Source organism: Falco biarmicus, chromosome 2 (genome assembly GCF_023638135.1).
Source record: "Falco biarmicus isolate bFalBia1 chromosome 2, bFalBia1.pri, whole genome shotgun sequence".
Lineage (NCBI taxonomy): Eukaryota > Metazoa > Chordata > Aves > Falconiformes > Falconidae > Falco > Falco biarmicus.
This window is the reverse complement of record NC_079289.1, coordinates 107,582,386-107,595,866: the sequence shown is the minus strand read 5'-3', so window position 1 is coordinate 107,595,866 and position 13,481 is coordinate 107,582,386.

The window sequence follows — 13,481 nt, the reverse complement described above, 5'->3', positions numbered from 1 at the left end:
TGTTCCTTTCAGTTGTTGGAAAATGTGGCCCCCAGAGCTTCATTCCTGGTGAGCAGATGTTCATGTTCTCGTGTGGTGCTCCCATTCACTTCCTGAGAACTGTCTGTCGGCATCTCTGGTCTGTGAAGCACACCAACTGTTATCACCAGTTTTTCTTGTGAGGAATTTTCATGCTTTGCAGACGTAGTTGTGCAGACTTAAGTTTCACCAATGTAAAAAAAGAACAGCAGTTTCAGACACAGAAACTTCCCCTCCCTTTGTTGGGCACATTTCAGTCTCTGTCACTTGTTTGGTTTGTTAGAGTGGCTGAGAATCCTCCCTAGCTGGTGACACTGATGACTGACTGTATCGCCATTTCTCTACACCCAGGAGATCTTTCCCTTGGAGAGACAGGGGCTGTGAAACCCTTGGCCAGGAAGCCAGTATTAGCTCGTGCACTGTCTCCTGTATTTCACTAGTGTCTTACTCCAAATTTCTCTGTGGCAGCTCTAGCAGTCATCACATTTCCTTAGACTACTTTTACTCTTAAGTAGCTCACAGACCTGGCACAGCAGAGACACCATACTAGGTGCAGTATTTGATTAGTCCTAGCAAGAGCTAAAGACACAGTGTCGGTGGTGATTCAGCTGGCTGTGAGATTTTGAGGCGTTGGTGGACAAGCGTTGCCACCAGCAGAACTGCTCTCCTCAAGCCCTACCACCTCCTTTCCAAACAGTCCCCAAGTGCCCCTGTGAGCTCCAGCACCCACAAGCCCTCTCCTGTGGGGTGGCACAGTGAGACCTTCTCTTGCTTCCACAACGGGAGGACTTGGGAGGCAACGCCGGCTGCAGCATGCTGCCATGCTGGGCACCCGTTTGGTTTTTATGTCTGCATCATACCTGCCCTGGTCAGAGCAGCAGCACGACCCAACCAGAGTAGTACACTGGTACATTTGGTGCCAGGATAACAGGGTGTGTATGGGTTTGACATGATCCAGATGAGCCCAAAACGATCTCACCTTTTGTCAGAGCAGACAGAATTTGTAAGTGGGAGACATCAGGCTAGTCAGTACTCGTCATGAGACGCAATAGATTTGCTGCATTTTAAAAAAATGCATTTGGAAGAAAGGCTTGAAAAGATCCTTCTCCATCTTGGGGTTGTTGTTGTTGTGGGTTTTTTTGTGGGTCCCCCCCTCCCCCCCTTTGGGATTTACAAAACTATGTCAGTGACTGCTGCACATCTTGCATGCAAATTCCACACATCTTCCAGATCTTCCAGCACCCTCAGGTACCAACACCAAACACACTGCCTGGGCCCCCACCCTCTGCTCCTCCCGAACGAGGACAAGTGCCTCATCTGAGAGCTCGACAGACGTCATTTTCCCCTGCCCATGCCACGGCACAGGGATGCGGGGGACATGGCCTGGGCCACCCACCCCGGCAGGGCACGGCAGGGCCTCACCAGCCGGGCCCGTCCCACTGCCTGCGCAGGGAGCGACGGCGGCCTGGCTGCACATGGCAGGCAGCGGCAGCGACAGCCCCGCCACGGTGTCAGCACCAGCGGGGCTGGTGCGGTGGGCTGGGCAGGGTGAGTGCTGCACCAACAGCTCCAGTTATAGCTATTTCTAAACAAGCAACTTCACAGAAGAAAATACCAGAAATTTATCGAGGGCTCACCCAGGTGCGTGACCTGGTGGTTGAGGTGAATACAGTACAGAAACAGAGCCGGCTCCTGGGCTGCAAGCTACACCCGCGTGCTTGCAGAAGTAGGAGGTAATATGTTTTCTTTACTTAAAATCCCCCTCCTGGTAAAACCCTTGTCAGCTCCGGCATGTCAGCCACCAAAAGCTCCTTACAGCATAGTTATCGCATCATGCCAGATGCAAGCTCTTCCTGCACAACAGCCCTGCTTTTTGGGGTTTTGGTGGGTTTTTTGTTTGTTTGTCTTTGTTTCTTTAATAGGAGCATAAACAGAAGCTTCTTCTGTAAACTGCAAATTTTAAAAATATGTATGTTATGAATATGTGTCCACCGCTCCCTCAGACCCCTGGTTGCCTGAAAGGGCTGCATGGGGTGGCGGGCTGGCTGTGGGCTCTCCCCCGAAGAGAGAGACAGACCCCAGTGCCGTGCCTTCCTCCAGCTATCTGTCTTCTGCACTGGAACCAGTTGCCTGTCTATAAAACCAGATGACGGTCTGACTAAAACACAGGTTGTGTTCAGATTTGGGGGGAAAGACTGGTGTATGTCCCATGTGTTAGTGTAACCCCTGGAGGGTGAGCTTCTTCCCATAGCAGATACCCAAAGGACAAGACAAAAGCATCTATACTGAAATCAACATACTCCACTGGGTATGGATTTAAAAAAAACCAACACCTTTTTAAAAAACCTGCGGCAGCATCTCTAAACCACAGTGACAAGAGGCATACAAACATAAATATTAACCCTGCTTCACAATACTTGCACACTCTCTACATTCCCTAGTGCAGATGTTCTAAACATTGCTTTAAAATAACCTTCTCCCAAATGGTATATGATGCAGATCCATTGAAAATGTATCGGATTTAGATATGCAGATTAAAACACCCACAGTTCCATCTGCAAGAGACCGCTGCATCTCCCTGGAATGGAGACATGAGCTCAGCCAGCTGCCCGGGTAAAGCCACCTGCAAACACCAGGAGCTACTCACAAGTGTGGTTGAGATCTAAATTTCATAGACTTCATACTGGCAGCACGGTCACACACCTGACTTCCTTTAAGTCGGTAAGAATCTATGACAATAGAATTTATGAAATAATTTCTTGTTTACAGAGTCATAATTTACTTAGGTATAAAAATGTAAGACCCAGAGGTGTTTGCAAGTTTAGTATTAAGCATGCTTTTCTCTGCCTGAGTTGGGGCAGTAACGACTTGCACTAAAATCTTAGAAGCAATTCCTAGTGAAACTACTATTTAAAAAACCAAACCAAACCAAACCAAACCAAACAAGGGGATTATAAAAGATGGGGCTGGCACTAGGAGCCGAGATTGAAATTCACAAGCGAGGCTGAGTTTGGAGTTGTCATGGTACCAATGCTACTATGTGTGAATCACAGTACCATCAGATCACACTCTGAAAAGCAGCAGTTGTGCCTGCATACAAAGCAAGCAAAACCTTGGAACAAACTGTTCTGTACCTTCAAGGAACTCAATGTTCACTCTGATCTACTAGTCTGATTCCCGAGCTCAAAAAGTGGTGAGATTTTTAAAAAATCGGTAATTTTCTGCAAGCTAGGCCCGACCCACCACCAGGATATTACGGAGTTTTGTAGCTCTGCAACCTGTGGATTAGGTCAGAAGCACCAGAAACGCCCCAGCTCTTCTCACAGTGTTGGCCCTCACACAGTGTTCGGGAAACATGTGGCTTGCTTAGGCAACTGCACCTTGTCTGCAGTAACAAAAATCAGCAGAATCCCTGTCTGTTATCAGTGCTTTTACCACTATTAGCCCTTTTGTGCTCTACGGAGAACCATGCACATTGTAGCATGGATAATCCATCACTATCTTGTTAAACTTATTTTGCAAAATTTTACTTGAATATGTAGGCTAAGGTTTGCTCCCTTTATTGCTATGTTCCTAATCATAGTGTGCAGCCAAGTGTAAAAGATCTTCTGTCTTCTCAATTAACAGACTATTAAGCTTTCCCCTATGAGTAATAAACTCCTGTAATCTGGCAGGGGCAGCAGTCCACAAATGCATTTCTTTTTCCCAAAGTGCAAGTTTCTGTTTCCAAATCTGTGCAGATTGTTCTAAACAGATTTTGTTGCAGAGACACACAGAAGGTGTATTCACACTAACTAACGTGCTAAATAGGTGAAAAGTCATCTGGTATGCAATTAAATCTACATTGTGTCAAATTATTTCTTTCATTTCATCAGGTATTCCTACATCTTTTACATGAATAATCTTTAGAGACTGTGTCTCCACAGCAGACATGTTTCTACTAGGGCCGTAAGGAACTCTTGAGCATCCCTGGAAAAGACAGCTGGGAAAAGCAAATTTTTTTGTCAGGATGGTTGAATTCACTGACTTAAAAGTGTCTGCCCTGTTATGAAATAAATGCAGGAGGCCATAAATTCCAGAACCCCTGCTCCAAATGGAGGAGCTGAGGAACGCAGAAACTGAAGATAATGGCAAATCCCCCCCAAATGCATAGTCAGGTACCTGGGGAACAACATGCAGTTTACCTAGATTCACACCTAAATGCACTGTTATTCAGTCTAAGTCTCAAAGTTGTCCATGAGAAAGGTAAGCAAGGTCAGTCTGCAGAGGTGAGGTGTTACTGACGCTCATTAAATTACATCAAAGGAGAGCCAAAGATCACACCCAGAAGAAACAAGCCTGCTTTGCTTTCACAGTGGAAAAGCAAAGGCTAGGCATTAATAGCTTAACTAACTGAAGGCCAGTAGATGTTCTTGGGTCATTTTAAAAGGGGACGAAGAATTCCTTCCTGAAATTTATGGTCTGTAGAGTTGCAAGAAAGACCATCTGCCCCTTCTCTCCATGGTCTGCTGTAAAACCAGCTGGGTTCATCTGCTACCTGTAGCTGCTTGGCTCCCCTGTATATGTGCAGCCCCTATGAACACACACTAATATTAAGGAACAAGAGAAGGTGTGGGTAGGTTCTTTTACAATTTATAGTGCAAGTAAGGTGATCTACTCCATCAAACTCTGTATAATACCATGGCTGGTTTGAAACCCTCCCAAAAGCTATGCTATACTAGCCGTAATTTGTTATTTTCCTGTCCCTTGCAACCAGAAATCAGGAAAATTCCTTAAAATTCACTACTAGGAAGTCTCGTTGCACTTTTTTTTGTCAGCTTGCAGTGATAAGATGGTCTTGTCAGCACTAACCTTTAACTAAGCAAAGACTAGCCTTGGGTTGCAGCGCCGGGACCACCCACACACCAGTCTATACCTCTGTGACAGTCAAAAGCAACTAAGTATAAACGAAGTGAGCACCCAGAGGCTTGGAGTCAGCTCTCTCCATATAGTTTTTCCTGTTTTTACCTCACTACTGCTCATTTTTCAGACCTAGGTGACACTTCACTTCTCTGCTAAAATCTCAAGGCCAGTCTCCTGCAAAGCCCCGAGAGCATGTCTGCATAGTCTGGTACGGCTCTGCTGCTGCGGCTGTGCAGACATACCCACAGCAGCTGTAAACCCGTCAGTGTGGGCATCAGCAGCATTTCCAAGACCATCAGAGCATCTAGCCAAACACCTCAGTGCATATTTTAGATTTCTTAATGTATTAAACAAGATATTTTTGCACCTTTTTTTTTCTTTTTTTCCTCTCTGGGCAATTAATAAGTGACCTCTTTTTCACCCCGCTTTTGGTCTTCCTTTTCTTACCTCACACTTATTCTTGGGGTCATTTTTAAGGGATCACTGGGGGACTCCACAGCAACAGGCCCCTTCTTTATTTTGATCACCTCCATTATACAGGCCATAGTTAATCGTTATTGTTTCAAGTTAAGAAACAACACACTACCTCCCAAAATAAGGAATACTAATGCCTATGTATGGAATTTATTAATTAAATCTTTCTCTTCTACTCCTGTTTTATTTATCACTTTTCTAAATATCATAACATATTGAATACTCTGGGATGACTCAACTCCTGAAAATCAGCTCAGTACCATCTGTAACTTGTGTTTCTTGACTAGCTCCAAATCGAGCTCATTGCTATCTTATAGCTCCATATATTCAAATTCTTCTTTCCCTTCCTGCTCTCACCTTCCCTTCCTTGTCTTCAAAGTTGCCTTCAAGTCCTACCATGAAACCTTTCCCTCCAGTTCAACCTGCTTCACTTTCCTCCTCTCCGCCCAGCAGCCTCTTCAAATGGGAAGTCATCTTTCCCCAGCATCAAGGATAAAATTCACCCCACGCAGAGGAACCAGTGCCAGGTCCACTTAAGTCTTCCAAAGAATTTTACCTCAGATGACTTCCCCCACCCCACCCCCCCCCCGCTCCTCCTCCAGACTTATTCCTTTCGCAATACTTTTCAACAGTGTCCTCAGCCAGATTCCTTCACTACTGCTAACTTGTACCAGCACTTAATGTACTTTATGTGCCTGCAGTGTTTTTTTCTGAGTTTGTAATAGGCTGCAAATTCCTTGAAGCATGTCTCATTATATTTTTGTATAGCTCCGCTCACTCTGTCTCTACTTAATAAATAATGGCTGCTTTACAAGAATGCTCACTATACACGCCTACTGTTTTAAATATCAGCCCTTGCATTGTCAGCTTTCTTAATTTTTCTTTTGTCTGCGTGAGTCATTGTACCAATCTTCTGCCTGTGTTTAGGTACACACACGTGCTCATTCACATTTCTCTCTGCAGAAAGAAATGCTAAAATAATCCCCTGCACCTAAATTCCTTATTTTGCACATAAATCCAAACATTTTGGATTAACTGGAGACACGGTCAGCTTTAAAGATTTTCCACTTTTTTTTTTGTTCTTCCTAGTAAAGTTCCCCTTCCATCCCAAAAACCCAATCAGTGAGCATAAAAACACTGTTTGTGCTCTTCAAGAAAAGCTATTTTAGACACAAGACCCCAAGTTTCACTTGCCCTGCTGTTGATATAAGAAATATACGGCAGATGATAAACAAACAACATGCTAAAAATACACTCATATCTTGAAAACTGGAACTAAGCCTAAGTGAAAGATCTTTTAAGTTGAGGAAAACACAGTAAGGTGTAGCCCAGCTGAGAAAAAACACTGTCATCAGGCTCCCACAAGCAGTCTGAATAAGGCACTTTCACTGCTGCAAGGTCTTACTTACTTGTCCAAGCCTATTAGGGGTCAGACCTGCTATACCCGCAAGCCTGGGGTCAGCTTTCACAGGCTGCAGGTACAAATCACAGCCGGTGCCCTGCTTCTGCTTCAGTTACTCTCCGGCTTCAGAAACCTTTCTTTCATTTTGTTCCTTCTCCTTGGCTTGTAAACTTGCCCATTTAATATGCTGTAAATGAGTTGTATTTCCAAAATGTTTCTCTTGCAAGTACATTTTAACCTAGTTTTACTCAAAGGTCCCACACAAGATGACCAAAGCAGGGGCAGGGTTAGAGTGTGATTTAAATAACTGATGCAGACAGGAAGTAAGAGACCAGAGTTGTGGAGTTTACCTTCTACTTTGTGATCCAACACTTGCAAAGCCACTTCTGGCAGACAGGTTACCAGATCACAGCAGTTCCATCATCTCCAGGGATGTTCCCATCTGATGGAAATCTTCCCGTTTAGGTGCTCCACATGGGAAGGTCAAACCACATGCCATGTATTTTAATATACCCAAACTCGATATAGGAGAAATTACACTCTCTTGTCTATCTCAGGTACATGTGCAGTTGATATTCCACTAGCATTGAAGTCTCCCTAAAACAAGGAGAAACCTTTTTTTGCCTATTTAACAGAGAATTTCTGACACACAGTATTGACATATGCCCTACCTAAAATCCCATGAAACCCCACAGTCAACCACAATGCAAACCTGGGGTTCCTCAGTCGTAATTAGGGGACCATCCCTCTTCCCTTCGTGAGGATGGCGGTAGGAAATACAACCAGTGATGACAGGCTGCAGGCATCAGCTCTCATCTATGCTGCATTTAGAAGCTATGCTGTGTGCAAAAGCCACCCTTGCTCATGGCAGGAAGACTGCAGTGATTGTTGCTGAACTTGAGCGGACAGTGATGATGTAGCAGCTGTAACTTCTGCTACAGAAAAAGAAAACACAGTAAACAGGAACCTCTGCCTTTACAGGAGCCTTATCATTTTGGCTCTGCAACCTGACCATGTTTGCTCAGATGCTAAAGCAAGGCACCCTGGCACCACAATACTTCTGAGGTCGTTTTCTGCATCTCCTTCTTATCCTGGACTCTTTCAGCAAGCCCAATCCAGTCACCATTCCCTCCAGGCTCAGAATGCTACCATCTACTCAGCTGGCCACTATGTTACCAGCACCCCACTGCGCAGCAGTAGCAGCCAGCAGGCTCCTGGCTATATCACCTCTTCCTGGTACCTCTTTTAACTCCTGCCAGGTCTCGGGTAACACCAGGAATTTGCAAACTAGATAGAAAAAAAGACACAGAGCTCTTTCTAAGCACTCCTTCCATCAACCTGCTACTGTAACTGTCTCTTGGCCTTGATACCTTTCTGGACGGAGGTCTCTGAGCCTCACTGCCTTCTGATCTGGTTCCTCACTCCAGGGACTGGATTTAACCCAGTGAGTGCTATTCTCATTCATCTGCATCTTCCCTTTCTGGTTCACACTACAGAAAAATACACGCAAAACAGTGCATCAAGCAGAGAATAAGAGCAAACTCCAAGCATCCAGTATGGCTCCTCAATAAAAAGGAGCTCTACCACCCTTCCCTACAGCTGTTTCTACAGTTGTCAGGAGTTTGGTGTCATATGCTGAACTCTACTTTCCTACAAAGCACAGGACCCCACGCCACAGGCAGCCACGTTCCACATCAAAACGGACAGCACCACCTCAGCTCCTGTGTAACCACATTTGCTTTCGGCCAACTGGGCACATGCTCAAAGGGTGACACTGGCTCAGCTGTGCCATTAATGCAGGGTAACACGAATATATAGTAGATGCCTGGAAACTGGCTGCTACTTCTGCAGCCTATGCTCTATGTACTGCCAAAAATTTCTGTATCCCCCTTGATCCAAACTGGGAGATACAAAAACTGAGCTACACAGGAATTTATTCAGTGCTCGGTATCTCATATCACCAACGTTACCACTTACCGCCACGGGCATCCTAGCAGTGAGGCATAACGGTTAGCCTGGGTCAGAGGAGACTTCTGTTCCTGCAGGAGGTTCCTGGGACTGTCAAGAAATGTATTGCAGGCAGAACTGAACCGTGTTACAATCAAATCAAAAAAGGGATAGTAAGCCGTATTGTTCTAGTGTAAGCACAACATAAAAGTTTATGTAAAAAGAAAGACAAAGATGACAAGAAAACTGGAATAGCGAAGTTCCAAAGTGAACCAAGTTTTCAAGTGCTAAGCAGATGTGGGAAGACTGAAAAAAATCTGGATATGAGAGTCACTTTTTTGTGTAACTATTATCCTTGGACCTTCTATGCAAGTTTTAAAGAGTGGGATGTATTCAATACAATAGCTGCTGTCTGTTTCTAGACAACTATTCCTTCCGCTTCTAAATTATTAACTGCAAATCTATGCTATTCAAAAACACAGGATGATTCTTTGGGCTGTTAACATTTTCAGCGGGGGATTTCAGTGCCTTCTCTTCCTCTATCAGCAGCTGCCACTGTTTTGTTAGCAGTGAGATCAGCCACCACCAGCTCCCAGCTCTCTGTGTCAGATCTCATGGAAACGGCAGCATTTGCCCCCCTGGGAAGAAACCACTGCCTGCACCACTGCTGCGTATTCCCTCTGGGAAATGGGTGGTGGAACAGAATGGGAGCAGGCAACAGGCTGCCAGCTGGACCATGCTGAGGATGCTTAAAAAATACAAAATTTTTCCCTCTAATTTTCCTTTTCTGTCCTTGGACTTGCACCTTCTGTTCTGTGTTGCTTAAAAACCTCTTAAAATAGCATTGTTTTTTTTTTGGGGGGGGGGGGGGGGGGGCGGGGCGCAGGGAAAGGCTTTGTGACATACTAATTTCTGCCATAGTAAGCAGCATGCTAAAGTAAAGTAAAGATATCGTGGCGGTAGGTGCTGTTAGATGTGATCACCTTTCTTCTCATACGCAAGCACTACGCAATACCTTCGGTGAATACTTTCAAGTAGGTGAGACAAATATGCATTGACTTATTGAAATGTTCTAACTCGGTACCTTAGGCAAATACTAATTTCAAAGCAGGCTTTTTTGTCTAAAAATATATATACTTCTTTTTTGCCTCCTCTGCCCTTCAGGGGTGATGACTGGGCTCCTGTGTAGTTTAAAAAATGAAATGAAACGATTCAAAATAATAGGGAAGAGGAAACAGCAAAATGGCATGAGAGTGGACAGCTGCTCACATGAGAGGATGGACACATCACTACATGCAAGGATTAGCTAAATAATTCCCTTCAGATTTCCAAGCATATTTACAGGCTGACCAACCAGCTACTGGTATACTTCTGCATAGTGAAATGTAAGGCTTCTTTTGATTTTGGGTAAGGAAGCAAGTAAACTTGCATCAGTAGCACTCTTTGAGATTTAAGCAGTGGTAATATACTAACAAAATATAGTTCAGTATCTGTGAGAGGAATAGTTGCATGAGGGTTTTTTTATTTATTTCCTGGATGTATCTAACTGTTGCTGCAAATATTATTGAAGACTTTCTCCCCATGACCATGCTCAAAAGAGGAAAATGAGGTGAGATTAGAAAGTAAAAGAAGAACATCTTTGTAGCTTGCTACCCCGAGATTCTCCTTCCCTCTCTTTCTTCCTCTTCCCCTTAAATTAATTGTGGCCCAGGAGGTAACATCCCCAAGTCACTGGTTTGCCACAGCAAAAACAAAGGACAGGGATACAGATACATACGAGCACGGGGACAGCGTGTAGGAACAGAAGGAACACAACATGCTTCCAGCACGACCAAAGGAGAATCACATGCTGAGCCCTTCGTACAGCATGTGAGTCACCCAAGGGTTTCATTCAGAGTCAAATGTGAACAACACATCTGAAAAAAAATTGCACAATTTAGCAGCTAACAGAGGTATTAGAGGAACTTCCTTCTGCCTTCCACAGAACCCCTAGTAAAGCTTTTACCAAGTCACGGCATAGAAGAGACTGAGTGTCAGGGCATCCAACTCCAAAACACGCTTGCATTTCATCTCTTCTCCCTCAGTACCAGTGATGAGATTTGGGCATCGGTGCTAATCAGGCAAAACAATGACATTTTGCTAGAGTTGCAAAGGTGCAGACAGGCAAATACAAAGAGGTTAACAGCAACAGATTGGATGTATCTATGTCCCAGTGGCTACGCACAAACATTTGCAGAAGCCACCTTTGAGGTCCGTAATGAAACGTTTGAAAGAATTTCTGAGCATGCCAAGGGTGGTGACCTTAAAAGTCAACGCCAGCTTCAGTAAAGACTGAGGCCAGAGAGCCCCCACTAACTTACAGGATAGCTCAGCTTGCCTCCCATATAATGAGAAAATATCCCCAACTCCCCAAACTAGACTGGGCAAAGAGAATTAAAATCATCTAATGCTGTGAAGGGGGACACGGTCATTTCTCCATCTCTCCCCAACACACCAAGATGCACTGAAGGCACATGCTGAGTTTAATCGTGGAGGCAGGCATCATGCTTATCTAACTGGCACAGTCACAAGTCAGTAATATTCATTTTGCATTCAGTTAAATTCTGAGTAGTTTAATCAGAAAAATAATCTGGAAATAATGACAAATCTCTTTATTCATTAAGGACAAGCAGTCCTTAAAAAGCCAAATCAAAGTGGGTTGCTGTGAGCTCAGATCATCATATGCTTTTATTAGCGGCAGCGACATTTACCAGCAGACAGGGTTTTCATGCCCTGAGTTTGTGCCATGCTCCCTTTGAGTCACTCTGACAATCAAAAGGAAACAAAAATATTATCAACAATTATTACCTGCGTGTCCCAGCTACTGCTCAAGGCTCCTATCAAGTCCCTACAGACATTCCCATGGGTGCATTACACATCCCTAACGTGCCACACTGTGTCATACAGAAAAATATTGTCATTATATTCTTCAGTTTCAAAATGACATTCTTCTTGACAAAGTTTACAGTCAATGAAGAATAATTTGCTTTACTTTTCTTACGTGTAGGCATGTTTGCATTACTGCAACAAGTTTTTTCACTCTGACACAGGCTTCTGCAATGCACGGGCCTGCACATGACCTATCAGAGTCCACATCTGTCCTTGATGCCCACAATGTTCAAGTTAATTTCACTGAGGAGCATCAGATTGGGCTGCCAAGTCCCATGAAGACAATTGCTAATTTTTTCCCCCCACATTTTGAAATCTCCGAAGCAGAAATTCATTTCTTTATCCAGCGGCTGTTTTGTGAAAAATCATCAACATCACAGGCATCTTTCATTTTGCGAGGAACAAACTGAAGATCAAGAAGATTCCACATGACCACAGGTCTGTGTAAGGAGTTCGCTGGGGGTTTGAGGCATTTCTGAGTGAGTTCGTTATGAATCACTAAGCAAATGCTGTTAACGTTCACTCAGAGTGAAACGTTTCTTAGAATATTTACACCCGTTTGACATCCTTGTCGCTCCACAGGCTGTTTAGCATACCATACGCTCAGCTCTGCAGGCCTGTTTGTTCTGGTAGACACAAAGCAAGTTTTACTTGGTGCTATAGCACAATAAATTGAATAAATATAGTGACGTTACAAGAGCCTGAAGCTCCTCTGAGTAATAAAACAAAAATCAGTGATATTCATGTGCTCCAAGGCACTGCGCTAAGGCACCATCACTTGAGAAACACAGGCGTATCGTTGGTTTTGCTTGGTTCCTTTGGTTTTGATTCTACCCACCAAGTCAGTGGGGAAGCATGTATTTCAGACATTATTTCCAAGCTGCACTGCTACCAGAGGAGTAGATTGGCTGCTCAGGTACGTTGCTTTTTCACGTGCCTGTCTTTTGGCTTAGCCATTCATCCTGCAAATCAGGGGCAAGCCTACCTTGAGAGTCTACCCAGAAGCTGGGTGAAAGGTCTTCTCCCTCTGAAGCACAGCTTCAGTATCACTGGTGGCATTACGTAAGTACTTTAAGATGACATATCCAAAGACAGACAGTATCCCAATCCTGTTCCACTTAGGATACCGAACAACACAATGCTCAGCTACATACTTCATGAAGCCATAGCTGAAGATGAGATCTAGGGAGCTGGATTTATCGTTTTAAAATTAACTTTATGTATTACAGTTTATGCTTTCCAGAAAGCTTCCAAAGAATCTTATGCATGCATATTTATTGCAAAGAGATCAGAAAATATAGGATGATTCATGAAAATAGCTGTTATGGTTACCCGAGACAGTCATGACCCAAGTGCTTGCTTGCAACTGTATGACTCCAGATATAGTGTGCCTATGTATCCTGGAAGAAAAATTCTCTAGTGCAAGTGCTGTTTCTCCAGTGTTGCAATCCACCATTTGCACTAATCATAAGCTAACTTGAAAGCTGCAGAATGATGCAAGCGCATTGCTAAATCTTTGTATTTGTATAGTCCTCATAGGTAAATGTGTAGAAACCTGAACACATTTGCTGAAGAACTTAACTGAATACAACTAAAAAGTCCTCTTCGTGATATGGACGAAAGCAGTTTTTAGTGGGAAAACACAACTTTCCTGCCCTCCACAGGGGACCCGAAACATGTTTCAACATCTGCTTAAAATGAATTTCACATTAGAATTCCCATTTAGAGGTTTCCAGTTTATGGTCACTGATTTCAAGTTAACAAGCAGAAGGATATTTGAACAAAACATAATACAGTGCTTTGTAAAGTA